The sequence below is a fragment of the Chiloscyllium plagiosum genome, unplaced genomic scaffold, assembly GCF_037043375.1.
Source record: "Chiloscyllium plagiosum isolate Xiang-an unplaced genomic scaffold, Cpla_swu_hap1 HiC_scaffold_44, whole genome shotgun sequence".
In the NCBI taxonomy this organism is placed as follows: Eukaryota; Metazoa; Chordata; class Chondrichthyes; order Orectolobiformes; family Hemiscylliidae; genus Chiloscyllium; species Chiloscyllium plagiosum.
In genome coordinates this window covers 31,054,774-31,064,882 of record NW_028270182.1, presented here as the reverse complement: position 1 = coordinate 31,064,882, position 10,109 = coordinate 31,054,774, and positions in this window count along the sequence as shown.

The following is a 10,109-nucleotide window of genomic DNA, read 5'->3' as shown; positions in this document are numbered from 1 at the left end:
AGTGACAGGGATTGAATCTCAGTCAGTGACAGGAATTGAATCTCATTCAGTGACAGGGATTGAATCTCAGTGAGTCACAGGGATTGAATCTCATTCAGTGACAGGGATTGAATCTCAGTCTGAGACAGGGATTGAACCTCAGTCAGAGACAGGAATTGAATCTCAGTCTGTGACAGGAGGTGAATCACATTCAGTGACAGGAATTGAATCTCAGTGAGTGACAGGGATTGAATCTGTTTAAGTGACAGGGATTGAATGTCAGTCTGTGTCAGGGATTGAATCTCAGTCAGTGACAGGAATTGAATCTCAGTCTGTGACACAGATTGAACCTCGGTCAGTGATTGGTGTTGAATCTCATTCAGTGACAGGGATTGAATCTCAGTCAGAGACAGGAATTGAACATCAGTCAGTGACAGGAATTGAATCTCAGTCAGTGACAGGGATTGAGCCTCAATCAGTGACAGGGATTGAATCTCAGTCAGTGACAGGAATTGAATCTGAGTCAGTGACAGGGATTGAATCTCAGTCAGTGACAGGAATTGAATCTCAGTCAGTGACAGGGATTGAATCTCAGTCAGTGACAGGGATTGAATCTCATTCAGTGACAGGGATTGAATCTCATTCAGTGACAGGGATTGAATCTCAGTCTGAGACAGGGATTGAATCTCAGTCAGTAACAGGAATTGAATCTCAGTCTGTGACACAGATTGAACCTCGGTCAGTGACAGGGATTGAATCTCAGTTAGTGACAGGGATTGAATCTCAGTCAGTGACAGGGATTGAATCTCATTCAGTGACAGGGATTGAATCTCAGTCAGGGACAGGGCTTGAGCCTCACTCAGTGACAGGAATTGAATCTCAGTTAGTTACAGGGATTGAATCTCAGTCAGTGACAGGGATTGAATCTCAGTCACTGCCAGGGATTGACCCTCAGTCATTGACAGGGATTGAATCTCAGATAGTTACAGGGATTGAATCTCAGTCAGTGACAGGGATTGATCCTCAGACATTGACAGGGATTAAATCTCAGTCAATGACAGGGATTGAGTTTCAGTCAGTGATAGGGATTTACCCTCAGTCAGTGACAGGGATTGAATCTCAGTCAGTGACATGTTTAAGCATCAGTCTGTAACAGCGATTGTATCTCAGTTAGTGACAGGGATTGATTCTCAGTCTGTGACAGGGATTGAATCTCATTCTGTGACAGGGATTGAATCGCAGTCAGTGACAGGGAATGTGCCTTAATCAGTGACAGGGATTGAGCCGCAGTCAGTGAAAGGGATTGAATCTCAATCAGTGACAGGAAGTGAATCTCAATCTGTGACAGGGATTGAATCTCAGTCAGCGACAGGGATTGAGCTAAATCAGTTACAAGGCTTGAGCCGCAGTGAGTGAAAGGGTTTGAATCTCAGTCAGTGACAGGAATTGAGCCTCAAATAGTAACAGGGAATGACCCTCAGTCAATGACAGGGATTGAATCTCAATCAGTGACAGGAAGTGAATCTCAGTCAGTGCCAGGGATTGAATCTCAGTCAGTGGTAGTAATTGAATCTCATTCAGTGACAGGGATTGAATCTCAGTCTGAGACAGGGATTGAATCTCAGTCAGTAACAGGAATTGAATCTCAGTCTGTGACTCAGATTGAACCTCGGTCAGTGACAGGGATTGAATCTCAGTTAGTGACAGGGATTGAATCTCAGTCAGTGACAGGTATTGAATCTCATTCAGTGACAGGGATTGAATCTCAGTCAGAGACAGGGCTTGAGCCTCACTCAGTGACAGGAATTGAATCTCAGTTAGTTACAGGGATTGAATCTCAGTCAGTGACAGGGATTGAACCTCAGTCAGTGACAGGGATTGAATCTTAATCAGTGACAGGAATTGAATCCCAGTCAGTGACAGGGATTGAATCTCAGTTAGTGACAGGGATTGAATCTCAGTCAGTGACAGCGATTGAATCTCAGTCACTGCCAGGGATTGACCCTCAGTCATTGACAGGGATTGAATCTCAGATAGTTACAGGGATTGAATCTCAGTCAGTGACAGGGATTGATCCTCAGACATTGACAGGGATTAAATCTCAGTCAATGACAGAGATTGAGTTTCAGTCAGTGATAGGGATTTACCCTCAGTCAGTGACAGGGATTGAATCTCAGTCAGTGACAGTGATTGAACTTCAGTCAGTGACATGTTTAAGCATCAGTCTGTAACAGCGATTGTATCTCAGTTAGTGACAGGGATTGATTCTCAGTCTGTGACAGGGATTGAATCTCATTCTGTGACAGGGATTGAATCGCAGTCAGTGACAGGGATTGAATCGCAGTCAGTGACAGGGAATGTGCCTTAATCAGTGACAGGGATTGAGCCGCAGTCAGTGAAAGGGATTGAATCTCAATCAGTGACAGGAAATGAATCTCAATCTGTGACAGGGATTGAATCTCAGTCAGCGACAGGGATTGAGCTAAATCAGTTACAAGGCTTGAGCCGCAGTGAGTGAAAGGGTTTGAATCTCAGTCAGTGACAGGAATTGAGCCTCAAATAGTGACAGGGAATGACCCTCAGTCAATGACAGGGATTGAATCTCAATCAGTGACAGGAAGTGAATCTCAGTCAGTGCCAGGGATTGAATCTCAGTCAGTGGTAGTAATTGAATCTCATTCAGTGACAGGGATTGACTATCAGTCAGTGACAGGGATTGAACCTCAGTCAGTGACAGGGATTGATTCTCAGTTAGTGACAGGGATTGACTATCAGTCAGTGACAGGGATTAAGCCTCAGTCAGCGACAGGGATTGAAACTCAGCCACTGACTGGGTGTGAATCTCAGTCAGTGACAGGGAATGAATCTCAGTCAGTGACAGGGAATGAATCTCAATCAGTGACAGGAAGTGAATCTCAGTCAGTGCCAGGGATTGAATCTCAGTCAGTGGTAGTAATTGAATCTCATTCAGTGACAGGGATTGACTATCAGTCAGTGACAGGGATTGAACCTCAGTCAGTGACAGGGATTGATTCTCAGTTAGTGACAGGGATTGAATCTCAGTCAGTGACAGGGATTAAGCCTCAGTCAGCGACAGGGATTGAAACTCAGCCACTGACTGGGTGTGAATCTCAGTCAGTGACAGGGATTGAATCTCAGTCAGTGACAGGAAATGAATCTCATTCAGTGACAGGGATTGAATCTCAGTGAGTGACAGGAATTGAATCTGTTTCAGTGACAGGGATTGAATCTCACTCTGAGACAGGGATTGAATCTCATTCAGTGACAGGGATTGAATCTCAGTCAGTGACAGGGATTGAATCTCAGTCAGTGACAGGGATTGAATCTCAGTCAGTGACAGGGATTGAATCTCAGTCAGTGACAGGGATTGAATCTCAGTCAGTGACAGGGATTGAATCTCAGTCAGAGACAGGAATTGAACATCAGTCAGTGACAGGAATTGAATCTCACTCAGTGACAGGGATTGAATCTCAGTCAGTGACAGGGATTGAATCTCAGTCAGTGATAGGAATTGAATCTCATTCAGTGACAGGGATTGAATCTCAGTGAGTGACAGGGATTGAATCTCATTCAGTGACAGGGATTGAATCTCAGTCTGAGACAGGGATTGAATCTCAGTCAGTGACAGGAATTGAATCTCAGTCTGTGACACAGATTGAACCTCGGTCAGTGACAGGGATTGAATCTCAGTTCGTGACAGGGATTGAATCTCAGTCAGTGACAGGAACTGAATCTCAGTCAGTGACAGGGATTGAATCTCAGTCAGTGACAGGGATTGAATCTCAGTCAGTGACAGGGATTGAATCTCAGTCAGTGACAGGGATTGAATCTCAGTCAGTGACAGGAATTGAATCTCATTCAGTGACAGGGATTGAATCTCAGTGAGTCACAGGGATTGAATCTCATTCAGTGACAGGGATTGAATCTCAGTCTGAGACAGGGATTGAACCTCAGTCAGAGACAGGAATTGAATCTCAGTCTGTGACAGGAGGTGAATCACATTCAGTGACAGGAATTGAATCTCAGTGAGTGACAGGGATTGAATCTGTTTCAGTGACAGGGATTGAATGTCAGTCTGTGACAGGGATTGAATCTCAGTCAGTGACAGGAATTGAATCTCAGTCTGTGACACAGATTGAACCTCGGTCAGTGATTGGTGTTGAATCTCATTCAGTGACAGGGATTGAATCTCAGTCAGAGACAGGAATTGAACATCAGTCAGTGACAGGAATTGAATCTCAGTCAGTGACAGGGATTGAGCCTCAATCAGTGACAGGGATTGAATCTCAGTCAGTGACAGGAATTGAATCTGAGTCAGTGACAGGGATTGAATCTCAGTCAGTGACAGGAATTGAATCTCAGTCAGTGACAGGGATTGAATCTCAGTCAGTGACAGGGATTGAATCTCATTCAGTGACAGGGATTGAATCTCATTCAGTGACAGGGATTGAATCTCATTCAGTGACAGGGATTGAATCTCAGTCTGAGACAGGGATTGAATCTCAGTCAGTAACAGGAATTGAATCTCAGTCTGTGACACAGATTGAACCTCGGTCAGTGACAGGGATTGAATCTCAGTTAGTGACAGGGATTGAATCTCAGTCAGTGACAGGGATTGAATCTCATTCAGTGACAGGGATTGAATCTCAGTCAGAGACAGGGCTTGAGCCTCACTCAGTGACAGGAATTGAATCTCAGTTAGTTACAGGGATTGAATCTCAGTCAGTGACAGGGATTGAACCTCAGTCAGTGACAGGGATTGAATCTCAATCAGTGACAGGAATTGAATCCCAGTCAGTGACAGGGATTGAATCTCAGTTAGTGACAGGGATTGAATCTCAGTCAGTGACAGCGATTGAATCTCAGTCAGTGACAGCGATTGACCCTCAGTCATTGACAGGGATTGAATCTCAGATAGTTACAGGGATTGAATCTCAGTCAGTGACAGGGATTGATCCTCAGACATTGACAGGGATTACATCTCAGTCAATGACAGGGATTGAGTTTCAGTCAGTGATAGGGATTTACCCTCAGTCAGTGACAGGGATTGAATCTCAGTCAGTGACAGTGATTGAACTTCAGTCAGTGACATGTTTAAGCATCAGTCTGTAACAGCGATTGTATCTCAGTTAGTGACAGGGATTGATTCTCAGTCTGTGACAGGGATTGAATCTCATTCTGTGACAGGGATTGAATCGCAGTCAGTGACAGGGAATGTGCCTTAATCAGTGACAGGGATTGAGCCGCAGTCAGTGAAAGGGATTGAATCTCAATCAGTGACAGGAAGTGAATCTCAATCTGTGACAGGGATTGAATCTCAGTCAGCGACAGGGATTGAGCTAAATCAGTTACAAGGCTTGAGCCGCAGTGAGTGAAAGGGTTTGAATCTCAGTCAGTGACAGGAATTGAGCCTCAAATAGTAACAGGGAATGACCCTCAGTCAATGACAGGGATTGAATCTCAATCAGTGACAGGAAGTGAATCTCAGTCAGTGCCAGGGATTGAATCTCAGTCAGTGGTAGTAATTGAATCTCATTCAGTGACAGGGATTGAATCTCAGTCTGAGACAGGGATTGAATCTCAGTCAGTAACAGGAATTGAATCTCAGTCTGTGACTCAGATTGAACCTCGGTCAGTGACAGGGATTGAATCTCAGTTAGTGACAGGGATTGAATCTCAGTCAGTGACAGGTATTGAATCTCATTCAGTGACAGGGATTGAATCTCAGTCAGAGACAGGGCTTGAGCCTCACTCAGTGACAGGAATTGAATCTCAGTTAGTTACAGGGATTGAATCTCAGTCAGTGACAGGGATTGAACCTCAGTCAGTGACAGGGATTGAATCTTAATCAGTGACAGGAATTGAATCCCAGTCAGTGACAGGGATTGAATCTCAGTTAGTGACAGGGATTGAATCTCAGTCAGTGACAGCGATTGAATCTCAGTCACTGCCAGGGATTGACCCTCAGTCATTGACAGGGATTGAATCTCAGATAGTTACAGGGATTGAATCTCAGTCAGTGACAGGGATTGATCCTCAGACATTGACAGGGATTAAATCTCAGTCAATGACAGGGATTGAGTTTCAGTCAGTGATAGGGATTTACCCTCAGTCAGTGACAGGGATTGAATCTCAGTCAGTGACAGTGATTGAACTTCAGTCAGTGACATGTTTAAGCATCAGTCTGTAACAGCGATTGTATCTCAGTTAGTGACAGGGATTGATTCTCAGTCTGTGACAGGGATTGAATCTCATTCTGTGACAGGGATTGAATCGCAGTCAGTGACAGGGAATGTGCCTTAATCAGTGACAGGGATTGAGCCGCAGTCAGTGAAAGGGATTGAATCTCAATCAGTGACAGGAAGTGAATCTCAATCTGTGACAGGGATTGAATCTCAGTCAGCGACAGGGATTGAGCTAAATCAGTTACAAGGCTTGAGCCGCAGTGAGTGAAAGGGTTTGAATCTCAGTCAGTGACAGGAATTGAGCCTCAAATAGTGACAGGGAATGACCCTCAGTCAATGACAGGGATTGAATCTCAATCAGTGACAGGAAGTGAATCTCAGTCAGTGCCAGGGATTGAATCTCAGTCAGTGGTAGTAATTGAATCTCATTCAGTGACAGGGATTGACTATCAGTCAGTGACAGGGATTGAACCTCAGTCAGTGACAGGGATTGATTCTCAGTTAGTGACAGGGATTGAATCTCAGTCAGTGACAGGGATTAAGCCTCAGTCAGCGACAGGGATTGAAACTCAGCCACTGACTGGGTGTGAATCTCAGTCAGTGACAGGGATTGAATCTCAGTCAGTGACAGGAATTGAATCTCAATCAGTGACAGGAAGTGAATCTCAGTCAGTGCCAGGGATTGAATCTCAGTCAGTGGTAGTAATTGAATCTCATTCAGTGACAGGGATTGACTATCAGTCAGTGACAGGGATTGAAACTCAGTCAGTGACAGGGATTGATTCTCAGTTAGTGACAGGGATTGAATCTCAGTCAGTGACAGGGATTAAGCCTCAGTCAGCGACAGGGATTGAAACTCAGCCACTGACTGGGTGTGAATCTCAGTCAGTGACAGGGATTGAATCTCAGTCAGTGACAGGAATTGAATCTCATTCAGTGACAGGGATTGAATCTCAGTGAGTGACAGGAATTGAATCTGTTTCAGTGACAGGGATTGAATCTCAGTCTGAGACAGGGATTGAATCTCATTCAGTGACAGGGATTGAATCTCAGTCAGTGACAGGGATTGAATCTCAGTCAGTGACAGGGATTGAATCTCATTCAGTGACAGGGATTGAATCTCAGTGAGTGACAGGGATTGAATCTCAGTGAGTGACAGGGATTGAATCTCAGTCTGAGACAGGGATTGAATTTCAGTCAGTGACAGGAATTGAATCTCAGTCTGTGACACAGATTGAACCTCGGTCAGTGACAGGGATTGAATCTCAGTTAGTGACAGGGATTGAATCTCAGTCAGTGACAGGAACTGAATCTCAGTCAGTGACAGGGATTGAATCTCAGTCAGTGACAGGGATTGAATCTCAGTCAGTGACAGGGATTGAATCTCAGTCAGTGACAGGAATTGAATCTCATTCAGTGACAGGGATTGAATCTCAGTGAGTCACAGGGATTGAATCTCATTCAGTGACAGGGATTGAATCTCAGTCTGAGACAGGGATTGAACCTCAGTCAGAGACAGGAATTGAATCTCAGTCTGTGACACAGATTGAACCTCGGTCAGTGACAGGGATTGAATCTCAGTTAGTGACAGGGATTGAATCTCAGTCAGTGACAGGGATTGAATCTCATTCAGTGACAGGGATTGAATCTCAGTCAGAGACAGGAATTGAACATCAGTCAGTGACAGGAATTGAATCTCAGTCAGTGACCGGGATTGAATCTCAGTCAGTGACAGGGATTGAGCCTCAATCAGTGACAGGGATTGAATCTCTGTCAGTGACAGGAATTGAATCTCAATCAGTGACAGGGATTGATTCTCAGTCAGTGACAGGGATTGAATCTCAGTCAGTGACAGGCATTGAATCTCAGTCAGTGACAGGAATTGAATCTCATTCAGTGACAGGGATTGAATCTCAGTGAGTGACAGGGATTGAATCTCATTCAGTGACAGGGATTGAATCTCAGTCTGAGACAGGGATTGAATCTCAGTCAGTGACAGGAATTGAATCTCAGTCTGTGACACAGTTTGAACCTCGGTCAGTGACAGGGATTGAATCTCAATCAGTGACAGGGATTGAACCTCAGTCAGTGACAGGGATTGAATCTCAATCAGTGACAGGAATTGAATCCCAGTCAGTGACAGGGATTGAATCTCAGTTAGTTACAGGGAGTGAAAATCAGTCAGTGACAGCGATTGAATCTCAGTCACTGCCAGGGATTGACCCTCAGTCATTGACAGGGATTGAATCTCAGATAGTTACAGGGATTGAATCTCAGTCAGTGAAAGGGATTGATCCTCAGACATTGACAGGGATTAAATCTCAGTCAATGACAGGGATTGAGTTTCAGTCAGTGATAGGGATTGACCCTCAGTCAGTGACAGGGATTGAATCTCAGTCAGTGACAGTGATTGAACCTCAGTCAGTGACTGGGATTGAACATCAGTCAGTGACATGTTTAAGCATCAGTCTGTGACAGCGATTGTATCTCTGTTCGTGACAGGGATTGATTCTCAGTCTGTGAAAGGGATTGAATCGCAGTCAGTGACAGGGATTGAATCTCATTCTGTGACAGGGATTGAATCGCAGTCAGTGACAGGGAATGTGCCTTAATCAGTGACAGGGATTGAGCCGCAGTCAGTGAAAGTGATTGAATCTCAATCAGTGACAGGAAGTGAATCTCAGTCAGTGACAGGGATTAAGCCTCAGTCAGTGACAGGGATTGAAACTCAGCCACTGACTGGGATTTAATCTCAGTTAGTGGCACAAATTGCATCTCAGTTAGTGACTGGGATTGACCCTCAGACAGTGACAGTGATTGAATTTCAGTCTGTGATAGAGATTGAGCCTCAGTCAGTTACAGCGATTGAATCTCAGTCAGTGTCAGTGATTGAGCCTCAGTCACTGTCAGGGATTCAATCTCAGTCAGTGTCAGGGATTGAACCTCCGTCAGTGACAGGGATTGGGCCTCAGTCAGTGACAGGGATTGAACCTCCGTCAGTGACAGGGATTGTATCTCAGTCAGTGACAGGGATTGACACTCAGTTAGTGACAGGGATTGAACCACAGTCAGTGACTGGGATTGACCCTCAGTCAGTGTCAGGGATTGAACCTCATTCAGTGACAGGGATTGACCCTCAGTTAGTGACAGGGATTGAACCTCAGTCATTGACAGGGATTGAACCTCAGTCAGTGACAGGGATTGAACCTCCGTCAGTGACAGGGAGTGAATCTCATTCAGTGACAGGGATTGAATCTCAGGTAGTGACAGGGATTGAATCTCAGTCTGTGATAGGGATTGGGCCTCAGTCAGTGACAGGGATTGAACCTCAGTGAGTGACAGGGATTGAGCCTCCGTCAGTGACAGGGATTGTATCTCAGTCAGTGACAGTGATTGACACTCAGTCATTGACAGGGATTGACCCTCAGTTAGTGACAGGGATTGAACCTCAGTCAGTGACTGGGATTGACCCTCAGTCAGTGTCAGGGATTGAACCTCATTCAGTGACAGGGATTGTAACTCAGTCAGTGACAGGGATTGACACTCAGTCATTGACAGGGATTGAACCTCAGTCAGTGACAGGGATTGAACCTCCATCAGTGACAGGGATTGAACCTCCGTCAGTGACAGGGATTGAACCTCAGTGAGTGACAGGGATTGAGCCTCAGTGAGTGATAGGGATTGAGCCTCCGTCAGTGACAGTGATTGAATCTCAGTCAGTGTCAGGGATTGAATCTCTGTCATTGTCAGGGATTGAGCCTCAGTCACTGTCAGGGATTGAATCTCAGTCAGTGTCAGGGATTGAAACTCCGTCAGTGACAGGGATTGATCCTCAGTCAGTGACAGGTATTGAATCTCAGTCAGTGACAGTGATTGAGTCTCAGTCAGTGACAGGGATTGAATCTCAGGTAGTGACACAAATTG